This window comes from Protopterus annectens, chromosome 3.part0, assembly GCF_019279795.1.
Source record: "Protopterus annectens isolate FY-2018-M chromosome 3.part0, PAN1.0, whole genome shotgun sequence".
Taxonomy (NCBI): Eukaryota; Metazoa; Chordata; order Ceratodontiformes; family Protopteridae; genus Protopterus; species Protopterus annectens.
This window is the reverse complement of record NC_056731.1, coordinates 114,305,232-114,331,005: the sequence shown is the minus strand read 5'-3', so window position 1 is coordinate 114,331,005 and position 25,774 is coordinate 114,305,232. Positions and strand designations below refer to the sequence as shown.

The following is a 25,774-nucleotide window of genomic DNA, read 5'->3' as shown; positions in this document are numbered from 1 at the left end:
TCTGAGAGTGTATTTGATAACTCCTTAGTTAAATCTCTCTGTAGCAGAGTGAAATGTGCCAAATACAATAGAACGTTGATTATTGGAACATTAATCAAACAACCTGTTTGAAACGGTGGTGATTGTAGATGCATTTGTGCCAGTCATAAGCTGTACATTCAAGTGGCAAGTGTTATGAGCATATTCATTAAATATTTTACTTTTTTTAAAGGTTAGTATCAGAGGATCAAATAACCAACCATTACCACCTGATACCAGCAACCTGGAAGTGACGCACCAATCAGGAAGTGACACTTGGGTGAAACAGTATAAAAGCCATGGGAACAGTATTCATAGATAGTGTAACAAGAAAAAGACCACCACAATAATTCCACTAGATGAAATAACTGGAGCACCAATAATGTATCCAACATGACTTAGCATAAAAAACTTTTTAATAATGCTTTCATCAACCCGACTTCATCAGAAATGCTAACCCTTAAAACACTGTGCAACATTTAAACAAAAACTATGGGCGATGCACAAAAATCGCTCTAACAACTGTTGAACAATAACACTGACTTATGGACTGTTAGGATTCTACCAGTTCAGAGGAAGATCAAGCAACAGTAATTAATGTTAATTATATGAACACCAATGCCTCCAATAATGCATATGAAAGAATGTGATGTGACTTCTGTACTAAATACAGACTATGACCCTTTTAATGGCACTGGTGCATTTATCAACAGTGATAGCTGTAGAAATGAGTTGAGAGATCTGAATGCTGAACTGGACAAATGGTTAAAGTATAAAGTGTTGGAATTGGAGAATAAGTATTTTCTAAACTGCATCAGATTGAAAATTGTTCCCAAGGGGTTGCGCTTTTTCAAAAATCCTAATGGATTAACAACCGATGATCCCTTTTTTTGTGTGAAGTTTTTTTTTTTTTTAAATAACGCTAGTCTTGATTTTCTAAAAAGCACAATAAGAATAAATTAAAACAGCTATCAAAAATATTCATAGGATAGACCAGCAAATTCAGACTTTGCTACTTACGGCTCCCGAGATGAGATGCGAATATGATAACATCTTCACTGAAGTGGAACAATTTGAGCATACAATCATCGTTAGAAAAAAACAAAGAGCTACAGAGGGACATCAAGGCTTATGACCAAATGGTATCTATTTTTATTTCGCCATGGTTATAAATGTATTCAGGGTAATAAAATTAATAGTCAAAAATGGTGAACATGAAATTAGAACAATATTGACTAGAAAAATAACATATCTTATTATAATCAACTATTGCTGAAAAGAAAGCACTGAGGGATTTGTAAATGGATAAGACTGTTAGAGTAATGAAAGCAGACAAGGGTGGGGTGGTACTAATGAAGCAACAAGATTATATGCACAAAATGTTGAATGATACTAACTGGTTAAGTCTGCAGAAATACAAGATTGTTATAAGAAGGTGAATTATTCCTTCTTATATAACAGCCTTATTGATGGACAATTGAATTTAGAATTGTACAGTTTTTGTAAAGTTGACCATCCTAAAGTAGGGGTTTTGTTTGCCATTCCAAAAATACATAAAAATGCCACAAATCCACTGTTTAGACCTATAGTGTCTGCTCCACATTATACTACAGAAGGAATTTCATTGTTTATTGATGCTATTTTGAATCCCTTAAGTCAGGCTTTGAATTCTTTTGAGAGAGATTCATGGGATTTTTGGACAAATTTAGTTCAGCTTACACATTTAACCCTGATGTGAATTGTATGTGTAGTGTAGATGTCTGCTCCCCGTTTGCTTCTATTCCACATGAAGTAAGTGTAGATTTTGTAAGAAATTGGTTAAATAAATTATACTAGTATTGATAACCTGCATATTAACTTTTATTGCATGTAGTTAGATATTATGCTTGACAACAATTATTTTATTTTTGGAAATAAGTATTATAAACAAACTAAGGGTATAGTGATGGGGTCTCCTGCAGCACCTTCTTTCACTAATATAGTCATGGGATGGTGGGAGTTTATAATTTTTGAAAGGATTAAAGTGTAAACATCATGTAGTATAAAAAGTTTGTAGATTTGTTTTTTTTTTTTTGTTTGTTTTGGAAGGACAAGATGATGTTTGTACTAAATTAGTACAATTTCTTAATGACCACTCTGATTTCCTGTGCTTCTCTTTAGGAGATGTGTTCTCTTTAGGAGATGTGGGGAAGGTAGTGAACTTTCTAGAAGTTACTCTTTCTTGGGATAGTGTAGAGAAGAGGTTTGAGAGTTGTATTTAAAGAAAAAATACATTTACCAATAATTATTTACATTATAAAAGTAACCATCCCCAGTATATGAAGAAAAATATACCCAGAGGACAGCTCATTAGAGCCAGTCTAATGATTTGAATTTTTTTGGAAGACATAGATTTTGTCTTAGGGTTATTTTTAGCTACATGTTATAATGAAAGATCACTAGAGGAGGCTAAGAAGGAAATTATAAGTAAAAGGAATGTGGAATTCCCACCTATTCTTAAAACAACTTTTACAAAAAATAGAAGTATAAAGTTAAGATTGAGAACAAGGAAAGATAGAACATGTTTAGCAGGGCTATAATTTCATTAAATTTAAAATAACTGGGCTGCCAGCATTAATTTAGAAATGCACCCCCAAGTTTTAGTGATACCAGGTCATTTTTAATTGTAGAACTACACTGATGAAGGCTGTGTGATTTACTAAGCCAAAACCGGTCCATTTCTTTCTCTTATATTTTATATGTGCTTCAGTACATATATTTAAATATTGGTTAACTGCCACAGTTTGCTGGTTTCTTTATTTTCTTTGGATATGCAGGAGATCTATGAGAAGAAGGGGGAAATTCCTCTAGGGGAACTATCTGGAGACTTTCCAGAAATGGCTGTCCTTGTGGGATAGGTCTGATGGCCTCAGAGCTCTGAATCAAAAAGTGGGAGATGGGTAACATCTGAGACTAGAGAAGACTGTTCCCTGTGCAGAGAGAAAGCCATTTCTACCACCTTGAAAGCCGAAGAACCAGGGAACCCCCCCCCCAGAGCAGGTAGGTCAGGGCAACTCCCCGGATCCAAGCCCAAAGGGAGAATCGGATCCGAGCTGTCCAGGGCCAAGGCTCCAAGAGGAAGGGAAGGATAATACAAAATCGGCACCAAACCCAACCCCTCAGACCAGGTGCCGACCTCTCAGATCCAATACCTACTCTGATTTGAAGGCATTGGAGAAGAACTGGTCAGGGACACTGTCGGGAGTCAAGGAAAGTATTTTCCTCAGGTTTGACACCAAACCTCTCAAGGATCTCTTATCCTGGGACTCCAAAACTACTTTTCGGATGGGAGAGGGGGAGAGAAAATGGCCTTAGCAGACGCACTCATGAATCCAGGAGACAATGGAGCTGGCAGGATCTCCATCGGGATCTGAGCCCTGAGAAATTTCCGCATCATCCAATCTATATCTACCTCAGACAAACTCATAGAAGACTTGGAAGATGCTGTGGATGAGGGTCTGGAGTGTTTCTTCAGATTCTGGAAAATCTGACCTAGCAAAGGAGGAGATACCTGCTAAATGGTGTACTTAGAGTTCGGTTCCTGCGGGCAGAGCTAGAACTCTGATCTGAGATCTTGAGATCTGATGAGGTAGAAAGAAGTGGAAAATCACTATTGGAGCCAAACTGTAGGATTTGACAGGCATTTAAGAGCTTAATTAAGGCTCCCAGAATCAAAATCCAAAACGGTCCAATCTGAAATTTTTCAGATCTTCTCCAATGGCTCAGACGAAGCTCGAGGAGACTTCGGTGGAGACCTCTCTTTGGTTTCCGAAGAAACAAATTTTGTTGGTTGGGTGGGAGGTTGAGTCCCAAAATAAGCAGGCAAAAGACCTCCAAGTATTAATTTTATTGTGCCTGTTGGTCAATGCTCTGGGAACATTAAAGGTAGAGCACACTGGACAGTTCTGTGACTGAACACAGTTTCAAGGAGAACTACAGATAACTCCCTAATTCTTGAGTAACACAGGTGCAAGGATGACTAGAGACAGAAATAGACTCCCTAAGTTTACCTTGAAACAAACTACAAATCAGCTTATGAACAGACTGCATGACATCAAAGCAGACTTCAAAAGACTGTTTTCATAAACATGATCCAAATGGCAGACAAAACATATATAAAAAAGGACAGTAAAACTAAATGGTGTTAAATCTGATTTTTTTTTTGTTAGATCTGGTATTTTGTAATAACACACTTGTTCAAGGTAAATGGAGAATTATTTCCATATTTGTATTGAGAAACAAACCTTGTACATTAAAACTTTGGTTGTAACTGTATAGTACGTGTTATCTGTTATAAAAAATAAGTTGCTTATCACTAACTGCGCTTAAGTTAACAAAGTACAGTGCTGTAAAGTATAGCAGCCTACAAGGGTCTGTGTTTTAACCAGACTTTAATTCAAGCATCATAAAATGTATCAGTGGCGAGCCTAGCCTGTATCGGAACACAGGGGGAGTGGTGCCTTGTTATAGGGTCACTCCATTAAAGGTGCAGTAACTAAAATGTATCGGTCCCGAACAGGAGCACTCCAGTTTTATGCAGCTTGCAGCAGTACAGTTTTCAGATCCGGAGTGAGACTGCTGTGCAGGAAGGTCACAGTACATTAAATTCTCCAGGTCGGTGACTTCCAAGTTTCAAAGCTGTAACTACCAGTTTTGTTTCACCAGCTTTTCGAGTGACTAGAGACTTTTCAACCATCTACAGTCAGCAGCCTGGCCACCTGACTCTATGTTGACCTGTAAGAAATTTTTCTGTGTTACATACAGTATGGATGCCATTAAGGGTCATACTAGAAAATGTAAACAGAATTTTACTTTTAATGTATCAGAACAATCAGATAAAATCTGTGACAGAATGCAGTGTTGGTATAAACAGCATATTAGCAAATGTAAAACCTTGTTAGGACAAGTTGATGAGCATTATGCAAATTGATTACACCATTTGATTGGTATCTTAAAATATGTGGTATGATAGTAAATGTTTATTGCGTGACTCGTATGAAACTGCTTTCTGTGTACAATGCCATACAATATTAGAACATTGTTGAAAAGTTAAACTATAAAGAAAAACATTTCTGATGGTAAAGAACCAGATAAGGATGATATACTTTCGTTATAGCCAGATGTTAAACAATTATGTCCTGTCACCACATGTGAAACAGTAATTTCAGAGTTAAAACAGTCATATCAGTTGCTGACAGAATCTCCTGTAGATCTTGTTACACTCTTTAAGGAGTATGTACAAGGGTGGAATGAAGCCACTGCACCACACAAAACAGATAAGAACAGGGACGAGGTTCGTGGTGAATTCTCAGAAGAATTTAATAAACTTCTAAAAGACAGAGAAAATTGAGTTCAGAAAGTTTAGACAAGTTACACAAACACTTTTTCAGAAGTGCATAGGAGCTTTAGAGTCAGTAGAACAGGTTACTGAGAAATATCAGACTGCCCATGCAGAATTGCAGGAAGAAATTAAAACTCGCAAGACAAGAAAATAGTAAAGAGTTAAAGCAACAGCAGTTACAGGATCAAGAAAATAAATTAGCTGAGCTGACTGAGACTTCTCTGAATTACAGCACACAGCTTTTAAAAGCCCAGCTTAAGAAAGAATTGCAAAAGAGCAGGGAACTACAGCTGATCTGTACAAAAAGGCACATTTTACAACATGCTTACATTTGAAAAATGGCATACTCAGAAAGATCTGCTGTATATACTGGTGTCTTACTTAGATGCTTTTGGGTTTTTTAAAACCTTCATCCAGTTAAATCAAAATGCTTCTAATTAGACAGTAAAGTCAGGTGTATGACTGCTGTTCTCATGGCATACACACAGAGACAGCCTCTCACAGCTAAGCTGTTAGGTAATTCCAAAATCACCATCTCAGAAAAATTAATGGCGCAAGCTGACCCTTTTAAATTAGCGTTCCAGGTAATATAAAAGAAAAACAGAACAGTTCTAGTGCATATAAATCAAATATTTCTTCACTGCTTATAAATATTCTTAGTCACAAAAGTGACATGCATGTATTTTCCTTTCAGAAAATAAAAATGAAGTTGCCTAAAATTCACCTGTTTTGAATACAGAAGAGCAAAAGGCAGACAACAGCAAAAGTAAACGTAAATATATCTCTTTTTAAGCATGTGCTAGCTAGACCTAGACCAATATCTATTTTTTTTTTTTTTTTTTTTTTTTTTAACAATTTTTTGTAATTGTAGAATAGCGGCGACTCCTACAGAAAAGGTATACATGGAGTAATTTTACTAATATAAAGCTGCCCTGGGTAAATGATACTACAAATAGACCTCAAGGCAATTTCTCTTGTCCAGGGGAACAAGAATGTCACATTGGAAACCTTTCCTTAGACCAGAGTGTTAGTCTGGAAGACCGCTAGAGCACAAGTAAATGTCCAAATTTCACAACGTAAAGCAAATGTATCCTTACAAAGCAACACTGCTATAAAATGTTGCATACTGCAGGATAAAAGGGCATGCTTTCAATTTTACCCTGACTGTAAGCAGTGCAGCAAAAGAGTCTAAAATAGAGCTACAAGAGAAAAATGCACTGGTCTGTATAAATAAATAATACTCTCACAGCCGAGTTTAATCAGGTAGTCAAGCTGCCATCAACATGTATGGTAGTGGGACAAAACTATCAAAAAACAGTAATACATTTTAATATCTCATTCCCCCCTGACACTATTGGTTGTAGGAGACAAAGAGGCAGGGTACAATACTTTTTAGGGGGTATGGGAACAGGCTTAGGTGCATGAAACTCAAATTGATATAGAAGTTTTGGCAAATAAGATTAAAATTGACAGGCCAGGATATTTCACAAATTGTACACTTACAGGCACAATGGTTACTTACTATATGGACATCACAGAAGATAAATGAATTTTCAAAAAAAATAATTTTGCAACATTTTAATGACCCTTTGATTAAGCAGGTTAGAGTTTGAAGTTAATGTTACTAAATTCGTAGATTGGACTAAATGTACTTTGCAGTCTTTGTATGTACAAATGCAGAATAATTCAGTGCAAGTAAAATTAATGTCTAATAATACATGTGTGGAAAACTGTTTAAAAAATGCATGGGCAGCAAACAGTCTGCATAGATGCATACTGTACAAGAAAAAATACACATTTTAATGTAGCAGATTCAAAAATAATGTGTCATGTTGTAGTTTTACCACTGGGTTTTGGACCACCATTTCATCCGTGTCAGTATTGGTACCCCAGTTAGAGGAAAGTTGTATAGATTTATAAAATAAAACTCACAAAATTAAACATTGTACTCGTACAGCTAATGGACTGGTGTGTGGTTAGCAGTATATGAACCATGTTTTTTACTGCGCTCTGTAAATTTATGTAAATGGACAATTTTACCTTATAGTTTCAAAATGTTCACAGAGATAGCCCCACAATTTGTATGTATTGTAACAAATCTAAGTTTAACATTTACTAGACAATGTCCTTTTGTAGGATTGTCTTAATAACATCACTCATTTGACATGGCATAGCACATATGTTTATTCCGGAAAGCAAGGCTGCAGTGCCTTTACGATGGAATCCACAGACATTGTCAATGATTAATGTACGATTTTCATTAGAATCATTACATAAAGTCTTAAATGAAAGCAAAGAATTTAACAGTTGCAAAAAGTTAATAGAACAGTCCTAAGTCATCAATTAAATTCTGTAATTGTAAAAAATAAGCTAATCAAGTGAGCAGAAAAAAATGAGGCAGGCACAGCCCATAATTAGTGTGATATTTTCACAGGATGGTCTGCAAAAGAAAAAAAGTTGTTGGACTGGATTATACACTCAATTCTGGTAGCAATGTTTGTTATTGTATTAACTGTGAAAAATTGCATTTTGACTTGTGATATCAAAAGAAAACTAAAGGTTTTGTTTCCTAATGTATTCTTTGTAGATCATAATGAAAATTATGATCTGACCAAAGAAAGCATATCAATGTAAAACTGTTTTGTGTGTTTTAAAAATAAGAGGGAGAAGTCTTAAAATACATGCATTTAAACACTTACAATAGTACATATACGCTTTTGTTTGTTAGAATATACAGTAAAATATATATGTATAAATACTTACAATAGTGCATATATACTTTTGTTTGTTAGTATACACATATTAAAGTGTTAAAGTTTTCTTAGCTGAAAATTAAGTAAAAATATAATAAAAAGAATATAGCGGAGCAGTTATTGTGTATGTATTGGCATCCTACTGTGTGTGATACAATATGTTCCGTGACTAAATACAGCTTCAAGGAGAACTACAGATAAGGATAACTCCCTAATTCTTGACTAACCCAGGTGCAAGAATGACCAGATACCCAGGTTTACCTTGAAACAAAATACAAATCTGCTTATTATCAACAGATTGCATGACATCAAAGCAGTCGACTGTTTTCATAAGCAGGATCCAAATGGGACAAGAAACATATAAAAAGGACAGCAAAACTATATGGTGTTATATGTGATTTTTTTTTTTTTGGTTAGATCTGGTATTTGTAAGAACACACTTGTTCCAAGGTAAATGGAGAATCATCTTCCATGTTTGTATTGAGAAGCAACCATGTTTGTATCGAGAAGCAAACCTTGTACATTAAAGATGTAGCTGTAACAGCATAGTACGTGTCATCTGTTGTAAAAAAAAAAAAAAAAATAAGTTGTTTATTAATCACTGTGTTTAAGTTAATAAAGTACAGTGCTGTAAAGTATAGCAGCCTGCAAGGCTCTGTGCCATAATCAGACGTAGTTTCCAGCTTCATAAAAATTATCAGATGGCAGTGGAAGGCTTTTAAATACTGTGCTGGACCTTTATTGGCCTTTGCAAAGAAAGAAGTCTAACTGCATAGACATTTCTGGAAGCACTAGAGTACATTGTAATCCTCAATTCTGATGCTTCTCAGTGCAAGGCTTCTTCTGAAGACCATCCATTGCTACTGCAGAAACATAAGAACTTAGGGCAGCCATTCTGTGGACCATGTTCTACCTTAATCCCTGCTTTTGATTAAAGGATTCTTTTAGCGACGCACTCGTCTTAGTGTAATAAGACTTCTCATTTGTTCCTTCTGACTGTTTCCTTGCCAGAGACTGACTATAGCATTCTTAGATTTTTTTTTTTTTTTATTTTTAATTTGGAAGACAATTCACAAAGACAACACTGGAGTCTCTTAAGGATCAACAACACGTCTGTTACTAGGAAACTATGGCACCTCCTCTGTTTGTTAGCATTCAAAACAATTTCAAAACCAGTAGCCCTTCAAATAGTGATAGTCTTACAGTAATGTGATACAAAAACAAGTGAGACTTTTAACTGTTTTTCCCTCTAAATGGTGTTAGTGAACTCCGGGAAAAATAATTTCACATGAACATGTCTTTTCAGGCCAGTTACATTTCAAGCCAGCAATACATTCTGACCGATATAGTCCATACTGGGAAAATTACTCCTCCTATATGGGGAGATTGGAGAAACATACTTTCATTGTTGGCCAGGTCTTTCACAGGTGGTTTACTATCGGTTTCATGTGTGTGTTTTTGCTTCAAGTACTGTCTCATCAAGATTGGGAGACCAACACCTTATCCTTCGTTTAGAACAAAGGTTTTCTTTGAACGATTCTTCATACAATTTTTTTTATCATAAAATTGCTATTAAAAGTGAAGAGATGCACATGTTCGTTGGGCAAGAAAGACCTGGTTCTTTTTGCTTTTGCATGATTTTATACTACCTGTGTACTCCACCTACTTCTGGAGTGGCATATTCATCTAATGAGCATTTGTCTTTCATCTTTGTTTGCCTGCCAATTTAGCCTAAAGTATTGTAGCAAAGCAGTTTCAAAAATTAATTCTGTATTTAAAGCTTCCAAAGAATCCTGTCTGTCCTACCTAGAGTATGAATTTCATGTTTGAGAAGATGACTTTATTTCCTCTTACCTGTTTCTTTGTTTATGTAGCAGAGTTCAAGTATCGTTTCTAGCCTTTTGTGGTTTGGACAGTGGCTCTGGCTGGCAGAGAAATAAGGAGGCATTTGCTTGCCTACCTTTCTGGGTGGGGAGGGCTTGGGTGAAGTGTGTGTTTTGGGGTATTTGCAAATTTGCTTCTGGTGGTGGCCAGGTGTAAAGGACATTGAGAACCCGTTTGGGTTGTCTGCATACTGGGGACATTCTTTGCCTCTGGGCTTTGGGTAGGGTTGCTGCTTGTAGCCACATTTCATTGCAGTATCCCATCCACAAAAGGTTTTTGCACATAGAGGGGCTGCTGTAGGTCCGTTCCACTCTTGTGCATATCACATGCCAGCTGGGGATGGCTGACCACCATCATTCTGGTGAGATATACAAATGCCAGACCAACCCATCTCAAAAATATGAATGTATTGAGTGTAGGAGGACTTGAATAATAATCTGCGCTGGCACAACAGATGCACCCCACATAATCCGCAGCAAAACAAATGTGGGATATGTACATGTGTATAAATAAACATGCTTGTCTTGAGAACTGTCCCCTCGGACATCAGGATTTCTGAACTGCTGTCCTTTATGAGCTATATGATTTCTTCCAGAAGAAAAAGATTAACCTGAAGTCTGTTTAAACCACTCTTTCCAACTTGTAGTCCTTTTCCTCCAAAAATAATTCAGAAGAGCAAAACTTCTGAAGACAGTATGATCAGGTATTTTTCTGATAAGAATAGTAAACATAATGGTTGTCCATTTTTATCATATCAAATAGAGTTTGGATAACTGTAGAAACTTTTTTCCCCCCTGAGGAGGATGGAGTCCATTCCAGTAGATCAACACCCATTACTGCAGTGCGTTTTTGTTTATGCATTTGCTCATCGTATCCATGGGGTTCTTCACTTGATTTTACTGAGCATGGTCATTTTGCTTCAGCTTTCCTTAATGACATGTTGTAGACCACCCACCCGTTAACGTATAGGTACACTGTTTGGGGTACTGTCGTCAACATCATGTAGTAATGATCCTTGGGGTGAGTATAGAGCAGCTTTGTGAGTATGCACCTCATAACAGCAGATGTTTCACTCAAGGATTGTTGCTGGTGGAAATCTCCCTTTTCTTGTTGTGTATCTCACAAGTTTGATTTCCATGTATAGAGTAGGATACAGATTTAGGCTTGCTTGCTGTGTAAATTCTCAGTTTTTTTTTTTTTTTTTTTTTACAGAAACTTACTTTTTACCATTTTTAGTATTTTTGTTGTTGCTCAAGTTTTCTGTTTTATTTGTGTGTTATAAACATTTTTATTTTTTATGCTTTGGCTTTTAGGTTTTGGGACTCATTTTGGAGTATTCCACTAGCATTTGTTGGCACATTACTTTCTGTCTCCCTTTTGTGACTCCAGATAGTAGATTAAGGGGCATGTTTGTGTCTTTTCAGGGCATGAGTGCATTGTGTTCTTTTTCTTGGCTGTGCTTCCCCTTATGGCTTCTGCTTGAGGCCACATACCAAGTCACCCATAATAATATTGTTGCTCAAGAAGATCAAGCTGAGTACGGTAATTCACCTACAACCAAATCTCTATCATTTTATTAATCTTGTAACAGTCATCCTATACTCGCACATCTACTTTTGTGGTGAATAAACTCACTTTATTTCCCCATTGGATAGTTGTTGCTTGGTTGGAACTCTTATCTCATAGGTAGGTACTAGGCTATTGCCCCAAGGGCCTAAGTAAGAATAGCCAACAAGTTTCCTTGGCTTACGCCACCCAAGAAAGTTAATTTCCTTTGCCCTTGTTGAGAAGAGCCACAGAAGTGATCCCCGGGGTGTATTTCCTATTTACCATCCACTCATCAAGATTTTTCTTGGAGTGCTAATGAGGAACTTTGCTTGATATAGACGGGTAGCTTGTTCCAGAGTATAGGAAGTCTCTTGGACAGGAATCTATCCCTCCAGCATGTCCTGTTTATTGTGCTGACAAGGTTTAGGTCCCTAGAGCATGTAGCTCGGAGGGCTTGGGATTTCTTTAGGTGTAGCATGTCCAACAGCTCTGGGTTTAACATAGCTTTATATGTTAGGCAGAGATCTCCTCTGAGTAGGTGATATGCTACAGAGTAAAGCTGGAGTTTTTTGAGACTGTCAGTGTAGAGCATCTGTTTGAGGCCAGTAATCCTCTTTGTGAGGTACTTCTGTGGCCTTTCCAGCTGCTGCAGATGTCTTGTGAGGTACATTCCAAAAGAGTCTTTGTACTCTGTAATGGGTCTAATGAGTGCCGAGTAGAGGGGAATAATGACCTCTCTTCTCCTGGATGAGAACCCTTTTGTGATAAGGTGTGCCACATAGAAGGGTTTCCTGACTACTGTGGTAATGTGATTATCAAAGGAGAGACTACTGTCCACCTGGGTCCCAAGGTCTCTTATCACACATTCGTCGTTAAGTAGACTGCCGTTTATGTGTACAGAGTTTTTACCAAACGGGATGACAGTGACCTGTTTAGCATTGAGCTTGAGGCCATGCCTCTGACACCAGGCATCTGTCTCAGTGAGGCCCTTCTGTAGGATGTCCACATCATTTGGGGACTCTACTATGGCTCCTAGTTTGCAGTCATCTGAACGTAGTTAGCCAGAGACCTTCTGTTAGCCTGTACTTCAGAGAAGTAGATAGCAAATAAGAGAGGTCCCAGGACTGAACCCTGTGGTACTCCACTTGTCACTGGTTTGAAGTCAAATTTGGAGTCTACAACTTTTACAATGTGGGTTCTGTAAGTGAGCCAATTGGCAACCCATCTTGTGATGTAGGGATTTATACCTAGTTTAGTGAGTATAGCTAGAATTCCAGAATGGGGGATGGTGTCAAAAGCCTTGGCGAGGTCAAGATAGGCTGTGTGAACCACCTTACCCTCATCTATGGCTCTGGTGACTGCCTCAAAGAAGTCAATCGGGATCAGAAGGCATGATCTGCCTTTCACAAACCCGAACTGGGTGGGGGTCCAGAGTTTGGAGGTTACCAATGTCTTCGTTTTGAGTTCCATGATGATACATTCCATGGCCTAGTAGACCAAGCTCGTCAGGCTAATAGAGTGATAGTTCCCAGGATCAGTGGTGGCTCTCCCTTTGTGGAGTGGGATAACTGTTGCTGTGCGCCATTCAGTGGGCACAAAGCCTGACGTGAGACTATGATTGAACATGGTGCTTAGGTGGGGAGCCATTTTGTTATGAAGTTAGTGTAAAACGCAGTCTGTGTTGTTGTCTGGTCCCATGGATGCTGTGTTTTTGGATTTAGAGTGTGCAGCTTTTACCTGCATAGATGTGATTACAGGGACTCTGCATTCTTCCTGTATAGATATGGGCCCTTTAGGGGGTGAGAGGGGGGTAAAGTTTGCACTGAACCCTTTAGGGGGTGAGAGGGGGGTAAAGTTTGCACTGAACCTATCTGCCAGGATGTTGGCAATATCAGTTGGTTCTGTAATTTTTGTGCCGTTGTGCTGTAACTCGGAGCAGATCTGGGTGGTGCCATTGAGATTCTTGACATAGTTATAGAATGCTTTGTGGTTGCCCTTGGAATCAGTGGTGATTTGGTTTCATAGCTAGGTTTGGAGGATATTGTAAGGGATCTCTGCTTCTTACGGAGGCTGGCCATGGAGCTCCTCCACTCATGGGATTTTACTCTTTTGCAACAGTTTCTTCCTTCTGTTATAGAGTTTGTTTATGACAGGGGACCACCAGATTGGCTTTTTTCGGAGGATAGCATCTTGGTTGTATTTGGGAAAGCACAATCCATGCACTCGTGTAAGTGCTTATAGAGTGCATTTGCATAGGATTCAGCAGTCGCAACTGTATTGTCTATCTGCATGGGTGTCATGAAGTTTGCCACTTCTGTCTTAAGAAGCATGAAGTTGGCTTTGGAGAAATTTTTTACGGTGGTTTCCTTAATGGTCGGAGGGGGCAGGATTCAGATATCTAGGGTGATTAGCTTGTGATCGAGCTGACCAACGAGTTGACTTCAGGTGTGGAACACCGGTCACTCATGTTTGTAATGACTAGGTCTAGGGTACTGTCGTCCCTGGTGGGGGTGTGGATTAGTTGATTCAGGGTATTGGACTTTATGAATTCCAGAAAGTGTTGAGCTAAGGATTTGGTACATGTAGTTTTCACAGTTAATGGTGGGTTAGTTGAAATCGCCCATTATTAGGGTGTTTGGTTGAACCCTAATATTTTCCAGTATATCAAGAAAAGAGGAGTGGAAATCCTGGGGCATGGTGGGGGATCTGTAGTAAGCTTCAGTTTGGTTTGCAGTTTTGCCCAGAGTTAGTTGCACTTGGATAACCTCGGATGCATTATGCTGCGCAACTAGACAGGAGGTGTGGATATCCTTAATGAATATGGACACACCTCCGCCTTTGATGTTCTGGTCCAGGTTAGATGACCGAAAAGTGTGGTATGAGTTATAGTCTGGTAATGCAGGGGTGCTGTCTAGAGCCTTGAACCAGGTCTCAGTCACTGCACAGATATCTATGTTCTCCATTTTAAGGAGTGCCTCGAGTGAGTGCATTTTGAGATTTCGACTTCTAGCATTGAGTAGCATTATCCTCAGTTTTTGCTTGCCCATTTCTGGTACGGTGGTGAATTTGTCATTTGAACCTTGCCTTGGGACAATGACAGAGTTATATTTGTACTTGTTGTGGAGTGACCTGAGTGCGTGGGTTATATGGCGGATCCTGGCACCCGACAGGCAGCTAACAGTAACCTTCTCCTTATTTAGCCTGGTGAGTGGGACATCAGTGTGCGTGACTATAGAGTCACGTATGACTAGTGTGTTGGGTACGTTGGTTTGCCTTATGGGCTGTGACTTATTGGCACACTGAGTCTGTGGTTTATATGTCATTTGGGATGTTCTTAGTGTTTCACTGTTGCATTCATTACATTTGGGTTATCTGCTCTTTCTTGCCATGCGGTGCCAGAAGCAAAAGCAGTTCGCAAGTGCCGGTCGGCTGACTCCTGAAATTTTCATTTTCGAGTTTCAGAACCGAAGTCTTCAACTAAAGCTAAGTACCCAGTTGGGGGAAACTTTTTCTTGCTCCTTACTGATGTCAGTAAAAGTTAATAATTGCATTACTTGTGGAAAGCAAATACCTCATAAAGATTTTCACTCGTACTGTATTCCTTGCCTAGGCCCTGACCACGATGAACCTTGCTGTAGGTTTTGTGCTTTATTTAATCGGCGCACTATCCGTCGTCATTATATTTTCACCTTTAAATATTTCGGTTCTCTGTTTAATTATCCAGAAATGTCATCGGTTAGCCATCCGAGTACTGGGATTCCAAAAAAACGCAAAGATAAAGACAGAGACAGACTGCCGACAACACTTCTCCTAAGCCAGTCGCCAGTACTCAGTGAGGTGCTTTCCCAGCTCCTGATACCCGCTACGTCTGATTCACAGACCTCTACTGAGACCCATTCGGAGTCCGGTATGCCGCGAGATGCTTCAGCTATGGAATTTCCGGATGTCTGTACCTTGGATGGGTCCGGAGCCGCTGTGCAAGCACCGGCTTCTGAGGGTGTATTCAGGCCTATGGACTTGCATATTAAACCGACACCTCCTTCTTTACTTCGGCCTAAATCTCAATCCATGCCTAAAAAATCGATGCCCAGGCCACATGCTCAGGCCTCTATGCCTAAAAAACAAATGATAAGAATGGCTGAAGATCTAATAACTCTAATCAGGGGTAGCCAACCCCCCCCCCTCATTCTAAGAGGCCTAGGACTGAAGTTGATTATGAATCTTCTGATCCGGATTTTTTTTTTTCTGATTCTTCTGATCTGGATTTGCCCTTATCTACCTATGAAGATTCTGATGCAGAGGACTCCATTCCCTCCGATTCCCCTCCTGAGGGTTTTTTTCTTTTGGAGAAACCTTACATACTCTAAGGGAGCATTTCCACTGGGAAAGCCAGGATTTTTCTGATTCAAAAAAGAGGCTTAGGGATTTCCTTCTCCTACTTCAGTATAGGCCTTTAGCTGTTCCTCCTGTACTAGACATTGTTGGTGATGCTTTTTCGGAATCTAGTTTGGACCCTGATTCCCTGCCTCCTGCTCCCAGAAAACTTGACAAGATACTGAGTCCCACAAGTTCCTTTTTAAAAATCCTATGCAGATCCAGAGACTTTCACAGGGGCCCAAGGGCATTAAGGCTTCTACTGCTAAAAATCCTACCCTTTCTGATAGAGACTCCAGGGCGCTGGATAGATGGGATAAGAAGGTTTACACTTCTGCAGCCGTACACTTCTGCAGCCGTAGCCATTAGGGCTTTAAACTGCCAGTTTCCTATGTTAAAGTATCAGCAACATGTTATTGGACTGCTTAAATGGAAAATTATGTTGATTCCTGACTGTGTGGAAAGTAAAGAATTATAACATTTAATGCAGTCTGTAAACATGTTGGAAAACATACTTTGCAATATGTTTTTTATTCATTAGAGGCCTCTTGCAGGGCTGCTATTACTGGGTCTGTGCTCAGAAGGCATGCTTGGCTTAAGGAGCAATCTTTGCCTGATCATGTTAAAGCTAAATTGTTGGATGCTCCTTTAAAATCGGGACCGCCTGTTTGGCAACAAAGCTGAGTAAGTTCTTAAAAAGAATAAAGTTAAAGCTAAATCTATGCAAACTGTTTTTTACAAGTTCAGCCTCCTAGATTTGGTAGGCACTGGCCCTGTAAGAATTGGTCCTTTCCAACCTCTTCCAGGTCTTCTCAAGCCAAACCCATACACAGCAAAAACCCCAGGTTTCAGTCCCAGGGGACACACACAACTAAGCAGTGGAGGGCCTCCACTTCCAAATCTGAGAATAAGACTGCCCCCCCATGGTAAACTGTCTCAATGACTTCCTTTTAAAATTTCCAAGCACTTATAAGCTGACTGCCCCTTTGGGGGGAAAGATTGCTCTTCATGCAAAGAATTGGTAACTCATTACCCAGTACAAATGGGTTTTAAATATAGTGTCCCAGGGATACAGATTTCACTTTCGCACGTTGCCAACACCAAGCGGGTGGTCGGACCTACCCCCAAATCAGTGGGCAGAGGCCCAAAAACATGTACTTTCTCTCTTAAACATGGGGGCTGCTCATCTGGTACCAGAAGAGGAAAAGGGACAAGGTTTCTACTCAAGACTTTTCCTGGTACCCAGAAAAGACTGTTCATGGTGTCCTATCCTGGACCTTTCTACTCTAAACACATTTTTGGATATTCCAAAATTCAAGATGCTGACTCTTCACCAATTACTTCCTATGCTAGGCAAAGAAGCCTGGTTGGCAGCACTAGATTTAAAAGAAGCATACCTGCACATCCTAGTCGGGGAATCTTGCAGAAGATACCTGTGTTTCAGAGCAGGCTACACGCACTGTCCTTTGGCTTATCTACTGCGCCCAGGGTATTCACAAAGTGCCTAGCTCCAGTTATTGCATTTTGCAGGCAAAGAAATATTCAGATATACCCATACCTGGATGATTGTCTAATTCAGGCAGAAAGCCGGGACATACTTTTGAATCATCTGGCCTTTGTACAAAGGGTTCTAACTTGTCTGGAGTACACCATAAATGAAAAGAAATCACACCTGGTACCCTGTCAACAAATTATATTCCTGGGAGCAAGCTTGAATACAACTTCCCAGATGACTTACCTCACGCCAGAGAAACAAATTCATTTCTGAGACAAATACAGCAAGCCTTGGGGTTCATGGCCTCCTGCATTCTTCTAATTCCATATGCAAGACTGCATATGAGGAAACTACAGTGATATCTAAAAAGCCTATGGTATCAACATTCTCAAGACCTGGAAACAATGATTCCTATCATACCTTGCCTACGCCTAGAGTTCCTTTGGTGGGCAGAAGCCTGCCACCAAAACAAGGGACTACCTTTCACAACACCCCCTGCCTCCCAAACCCTAACAGACTCATCAGACTATGTATGGGGGGGCTCACCTAGGGAAGTGCGTTCAGGGCAAATGGAACCCAAGTCAAATGCATCTGCATATCAATCAAACAGAAATGTTAGCTGTACAAAATGCTCTGACAGCCTTCAAGGACCACATTCTTCCAGGACAACTAATGGTAAAGATGAACACCACTGTTATGTGGTACATAAGCAGGGGGGTACACATTCTTACCCCTTCTGCAGACTAGCCATGGCATTGTGGAACACAGCCTTGACCCACCAAGTGCACCTACAAGCTCAATTCATGCCAGGAAAATTAAATACACTGGCAGACTGACTAAGCAGAAACTTCATGGACCCACACGAGTGGAAACTGGAACCAAGGATTTTCAACATGTTGACAAGCAAATGGAGGAGCCCAGGTATAGACCGTTTGCCTCTCCCCAGGACTACAGTTGGACAAATTTTGCACATGGACTCCCCACAAACAAGCCTGGAAAGTGGATGCTCTGTCCTTCACCTAGAAAAACGTATCACTGTATGCCTTCCCACCCTCTGCCTCTGCTCTCCAAAGTACTATTAAAATCAAACAGGACAAACCAAGGATGATTTTGATTGCTCCCGACTGGCCGCGCCAACACTGGTACCCCCTCCTATGCTGTGTCACGGTTCTCTCCATGGCACCTGCCTCAGACTCCTTCCCTGCTGTCTCAGCAGGAGAACCAGATTCTGCACCCTCAACTTCTAAAACTGAACCTTGCAGCCTGGCTAATTACTTAATCTCTCCTTTACCATCCCTCAGCAGACCTGTGATGGATATCATTTTAGAGGCAAGGAGGCCGAGTACTAGAAAATCTTATGCTGAAAAATGGAAAAGTTTCTGTGCCTGGAACCAATCTCAAGGGATGAGCACAGCAGTGCCCAATTTACCTCAGATTTTACAATACTTAACTGAGATGCTTCACAAGGGCCTGTCTTTTTCCTCCATTAAAATCCACGCCTCAGCCATTTCAGCTCATTTTAACACAGAACCTCCCCTCTTCTCTCATCCACTGCTCAAGCAGTTCCTCAGAGGGGCCAAATATTTGAGACCACCCAGGAGAGCTCCAACCCCAGCCTGGGACCTTAACTTTGTCTTGGAGAAACTCACTCTACCTCCTTTTGAGCCAGCTGCTATTGCAGACTTAAAATTTTTTCTTGGAAAACAGCTTTCCTTTTAGCAATCACTTCAGCTAGAAGGGTATCTGAATTACAGGCCCTTATGGCAGTGGAGCCTTTCATAATCTTTCATGCAGACAGTGTGTCCCTCAGAACCAATCCATCCTTCATGCTCAAGGTGGTATCCAGTGTAGCTCTTAATCAGTCCATTAATTTGCCAACCTTCTTTTCCAATCCACAGAATAAAGGAGAACGGATACTGCATTCCTTAAATGTGCACAGACAACTTAGATTCTACTTTGACAGGACTAAACCTCAAAGGAAATCTGAACAACTGCTGGTGGCATTTGCTGCAGGGGCAGAGGGGAAGGCTATTTCAAAGCAAACCATTTCTAAATGGATAAGCTATTGCATTCATTTATGCAATAAGCACTATGGAAAACCTATCCCCCAGGGGATCAGACCTCACTCCACCAGGGCTGCATCTACCTCTACAGCTTTTCTCAGAGGCATCCCTACCAGGGACATCCTAGAAGCTGCTACCTGGAGTTCTGTACATACTTTCACCAAGCATTATCATTTTCCAGTTTTCTCAAAATCCAGAGCTGGGTTTGTCACTGCAGTCTTGCAGGGCCTTATAGCTGGCCCTAATGCTATCTAAATTCCTCCTCCCAACCATAGCTTTGGGAATCTACCCAAATGTAAAGACTGCAACAGTGAAACACGAAGAACATAGTACAGTTGTGTACACTTACCATACATGTAGATGTTCGAGTGTATTCATGGTTGCAGTCCTGGTTACCCTCCCTCCAGCCCCCTAACTTCTTTTGGCTATACCTCTACTTTCCTTTACTATGCTTAATAGCCTTTTTGGTGTATTTGCTTTTTTGCTGGAGGTATATCTTTGTGCTTTTATATTTAATTGCTTCCCATTAGGGGGGCACCTGACATCTGGGTCAAGAAAAACTGATGTAATGGCGTCTGCTGCATGTTTTATACCCCTGACGACCTGACGTCATGGAAGAAGGGACAGCAACTGACACAGGACCCAAGACTTTTTTAATCAGGCCGACTGAGGTCTACATGCAAGCAGATAACCCAAATGTAATGACTGCAACAGTGAATACAATTTAACATCTACATTTATGGTAAGTGTACACAACTGTACTTTGTGTTGGGGGTGGAGGTTGCTTGCGTTTCTGCTTTGGAGGTCTCTGTTGCTTGAGCAGATTATTATCGAGAGCCTCTGTGAATGTTTTTGTGTTTCTGTGTGTGGATTTTGCTGGTGTAGGTTTAGTGGGACTATGTGATTAGTGTGGTGTGGTGCAGGTGTTTACCTTCTGCTCTTGGCTGTCAAGTTCAGTCTTGGTTGGAGAGAGCTTTACCTCCAGTTTGGCTAGATAAGTGCATCTCTCACAGGTTGTGGTGTTGGGTGGTAGGATGAGAGGGTTGTTTGTATACATGAGACAATTGCTACATTGCCTCAGGATGGCCAGATTCATCAGATAGACAGGAGAGAGCACTGGGAGCTGACCCTTGGACATGCCTGAATAAAAAACTAATTTCCTCTAGACAAGTGAGGAAAGTGAGTATACGAGCTGTTTTTCTCTAAGCAAGTGACGGAAGTAAGTACAAAAACTGTTTTCCCCTAAGTAAAGAGGAAGGTTGAGTGCTGTAGTAATTTGTAGCTTATTTAGTGCTAACAATAAGTTCTGAACAAGTCCTGAGCACAAATAAGCAAATTCAAGTGCTAAAACTAAGAATCTGTACCTGAATCTTGTGGTAGATAGACTACGTAGTGCTTACCACTCTCACTGATAAGCTAGAAGGCATTCCTCCAACACAGAAAGGCTTGGGGGGCTCAGAAGCTTACAAACAGTCCTGGATACAGCAAATCTGTATCTGGACTAGACTAGTTACAGGAACGGTGGGAAACAAGCGCAAACGCAGGCTTTTAAACCAGAAAGTTGAAAGAGATGGAAAAACTGCCAAATGGCCAATAAACTACAATTTCTGGGCCAGAAACCACTCTTGTGTTAGGTAGGCTACGTAGTGCTTGCCACTCCCACTGATAAGCTAGAAGGCTTCCCTCTAACACAGAAAGGCTTGGGGGGGGGGGGCCAGAAGCTTACAAACAGTCCTGGATACAGCAGATCTGTATCTGGACTAGACTAGTTACAGGAAAGGCAGGAAACAAGCTTAGAAAATTTTTTTTGGAAAGGGAGAAAGGAGAAAACAGAAGATGATTCAAAATTAAGGACCTAAGTGGCTTGCCCTTCACAAATGTTCTCTCTTTATTAGGTAGAATGAGCTAGTGACACTAGACTGGAATAGAGCTGGGATAGAGCTGAACAGATGGGACTGGTAGGAGTGTCCGAAGTCAAAATATGACCTCAATGTACTCTTGAGTGAACAAATTTACAGGAGGGGCAGGCAATTCCAAAGCCACCAAGATTAATACCAGACCAAGAACAGGGTGGGAAACTTGACTGCAGAGAGTGAGAGAGACCACAGTATTCTATGAAGCAATTAAATAGAAAAATAAATAACTATAGAGAGAGAGACGGACCACAGTATTCAATGAAACAATTTAATACACAGAAAAATAAAATGCAGTACAATCTTTAGCACTGCAAGTTTGTACTTAACTCTGCTAGTAATGCAGTTGATTGTAGGTATATAGCAGAAGCCAAACAACTCTGATTTTGAGCAGAAATAAATTCAAACATATGTGACTAACACTTTACCCTCTAGGCTAAGAGTTTAACACTGAATATCAATGAAGTGAAACACAATAGCCCCCACTAACTGCAGGGACAGAGAGAGACCACAGTATTCTATGAAACAATTTAATAGAAAAAGAAATAACTACAGAGAGACACAGACCAGAATATTAAATGAAACAATTAAATACACAGAAAAATAAAATGTAGCAAAATCTTTAACACTGCAAGTTTGTACTTAACTCCACTAGTTGATTGTAGGTATGTAGCAGAAGCCAAACAACTCGGATATCTACAGATTTAATGTCCCAGGTTTCAGTTAGTGCTATATACAGAAAATAGGAACAAAGAAATAAAGCAGTGTGGCTAACCAGCCCCCCATAAAGGTTTTCTGATATTCACTGGTTGTTATTTTTCATCATCAAATGCTAGGACATGACATTAAGCTTGCTTAATCACTGTTCCTGTGATTTAATGTGGGAAATGTTTTGCTTTTTGTTTTCTATTATGTGTAGTAAAGCATAGTGTTCCAATCTATCATTAATTGTAACATTAATTTATGTTTAATGGAAACTTTTTATTAATTTTTGCAGATCTCTGTGTTTGTTTAACCTCGAGTTTTCATGCTGTCTTGTGTGTATATCCATTGCAGGTTAATACTGAAGAAGGAAGAGAACAAAAGGGAGAGGCACAAAGTACATGCTTAAGTCGGTTATAGAAGAAATGTAGACCAAGGAAAGGAGCATAATGGCCATTCTGTGTATAAGTAAGCCTCTGCAGTATATTAAACTTTAATGTAGGTTGTATGTTATAATAAACAGCAATGAGCCCAAGATTGCTAACCAGTCTTGTTATGTTGTGTAATATGTGAGATTTTGTTGCCATGGTTACAGGGGGCATTTTTGGAACTCCTTAGTGTTTAATTACGGAGATGTCAATGACAGCCATTGTTGCTTATTTTGCAAAGTTCTTCTTTTCATGAGGTGACTCCATATTGCCAAGCCATAGGTGTTCTCTTGACCTGATGGAAGCCTCGTGTCGGCAGGATCTGATGGAGCAGGAATTTGCATTCTCTTGGATAACTTTTGTGCACTGTTGCATGGTTCCTTGTAGTGTGTTCTGCCAGTCAGATTCCTATACAAATTCCTTACTGTTTTTTTACTGTAGCTGCATTTGGTTATGTCCTGTTCATGTCAGAAAAACACAGGCATTTGAGTTCCATCAGGTCAAGGGAACACCTGTGCCTTGACAGCATGCAGTCACCCGAAAAGAAGTACTTTGCAAGATGAGCACCAGTGGCCGTCACTGACATCTCTGTAATTAAATACTTTAAGGCTTCCGTCTTCACTAACTTAAGTAAAACTGATCTAGCATGACTTGAATCTTGCTACAATAAAATAGGTAAATTCACTTCCAACTCCCCATACAGGTCTCACCACTTGCTCTGCCTTACATCTACTAAGCTGGCTAGAGCTACCATGTTATTTGGCTAGAGCTACCATGTTATTTAACTTACACTCAACTCACAATCACTCACTAGCTTGTGCACCAACCTGACAAAACCCTTGCTCTTCAACTAATGCTTCAACCTCATGCTAAAACTCACCCTCTTCGCTCCTCACTTAAATCTTTATTTCAGGTCTCTAAATCCAACAATAAAGCTGGAGACTGTCTCTTCTCTAACTACATCTCCAAAATATGGAATTCTATCCCTCGGCCCATCATCACTATTGCCAACCACATTCAGTTCAAAAATCATCCAAGAATCAACTCACAATCACTCACTAGCTGGTGCACCAACCTGACAAAACCCTTGCTCTTCAACTAATGCTTCAACCTCATGCTAAAACTCACCCTCTTCGCTCCTCACTTAAATCTTTATTTCAGGTCTCTAAATCCAACAATAAAGCTGGAGACTGTCTCTTCTCTAACTGCATCTCCAAAATATGGAATTCTATCCCTCGGCCCATCATCACTATTGCCAACCACAATCAGTTCAAAAATCATCCAAGAATCTTCTAAGTAACAACTGGCTTTGTTCATCCATCTCTTCTGGCTAAACCCTTTCCCAAGACTATCAGTTTCTCAACTTAATCTCCTGCCACACCACGCCTACCGTATGTAATTTTGATTACTTCTCCTACTTTCCTCCTGTCCCCTGCACATCTGTAACACTTCATCTTTTCTAACATTTGCCCCCTCTCCTATTCTCCCCCTCCCATAGCTCTCTCCTCTACTCTCTCCCCATCCCTTATTTCTAATCTACTCTCTACTCCATACTCTACATACCTCACTGTAGTCACATTTCGTATATTTCATAGTCCCTTGCCACACCCCATTTGATGCTGTTGTTCATCACTTCCCATATAGTTCAGATTATTTTCTGTAGTCTCATTCTGACTTCAACTAAAAACCTACTTGATTCACAGTCTCTCTAATCATTGCAACTGAATGTACCTTTATAATGTGTGGTTACTTTTATTAATTATGATGCGTCTTACTAGAATTCCTAAACATTTCATATTTTGAATTTCTAAATATTTTTATATTTCAAAATGTATGTATTTCTAAATGTTGTATTTCTAAATATTATTAATGGTCTTTGGAGCTTTTCTACCCAGGCCTCCGCTGAAAACGGGTTCTCGCCCAGTTGGACTGTCCTGGTAAACAAATGTTAATACATTTGTATATAAACACACACAACAGAATACTTCTACAGGCCATAGCAAGATTTAGAATGAAGGTATCCAACTTGGGTGCATATAAAGTGACCAGCTTAACACTAGAAGAATTGCTTGATCTCTATTTGGAGCACTGATTTATCATCAGCCCATTGAGCTTACTGGATTTGGGCAAAATGTAAATCTGAAATCCAGAGGCAACAAATGCAATATAAATTACATCACTTACCCCCCCCCCCCCCGGTATATCAGAATTTTAAGAAATTTTGGATCAAAAATTGTGCTTAATGAATTGGCAGCATTAACTACTTTGTTCTGGACCAGTGGCTTATAAATCCAGTAGTAGTTTTATTTTTAACATCTTATAATTCTAATGCTAACCACAAGTAATCAGTGCCATACAAGCTCTTTAATCAGTAAAAATTAAATAACAAATTTCACACTAAGCATTTTCATCTTGAAAGGGACTTCTTCAGTCAGTGAATACAATTAGATCCTTGCAGCTTCTATAAAATGTCCCTAATCATATCTTTGGTGTAAGAAGGACTTGAATTCACTAATTCTCGGACTTCTTTGTCTGTATTTATTGACTTGGATACTCAGGGCGGTAATCTACAAGTGTAGTACCTCGCAGGATGCGCAGTAGCAAATCCCACCCCAGACACTCCTCCAGGCCGCGGACTAGGCAGCAGCCGCATGAATATTCATTTATGGGTGGTAGGGGATGTAATTAATATTGAGTATCTGTAAACACAAGAAGCTATTTGTGTAAAATTATTAAAAGACTGTTATTATTGCAGACTTGCAGAAGCTGCATAACTCCAACAACACTCTGAATTAAGAAATTCATCAACCAAGACTCTTTTTATTTAGATGGAATACAGTTACATTTTAACGGCTAAAAATGTTTCCCCAAAGAGGGTAGCAGCACTGTTGTACAGTACTTTTTCAGTGCTGAATTGGTCAGCTGGCCTTAACGCATCCACATCTGTCGAAGTGGGGGTGTGGGGGGTGCAGTGCCCCCACAAGGGGGTGCAGGGGGCCTTAACCCCCCTGAAAAAGGAGAAAAAGTAATAATTTCTATGAGGATGGAGTTTGTTGTGTGCATGAATATTAATTTACATGACGTGACATGCGAATTAGCATGCCTGTCAGTCTTCCTCGATATCCCCCACCCATTTGTGCTAATCACTGACGGCAGACCCAAAGCTGCGCAGAACAAAGTGCGAGGTATTACACTTGGAGATTACCCTCAGGGCTA

The 25,774-nt window shown here is 39.9% G+C and overlaps 1 protein-coding gene across 1 annotated transcript in view; it reads left to right on the top strand.

The window, feature by feature from the left end:
- CCDC126 (coiled-coil domain containing 126) overlaps positions 1-25,774 on the top strand; it is a 266,751-nt gene that overhangs the window by 103,215 nt on the left and 137,762 nt on the right. Inside the window, exon 2 of the mRNA XM_044064623.1 lies at positions 22,485-22,598. The gene's annotated coding sequence lies outside the window, so the exon portion shown is untranslated. The remainder of the gene's footprint in view (positions 1-22,484; positions 22,599-25,774) is intronic.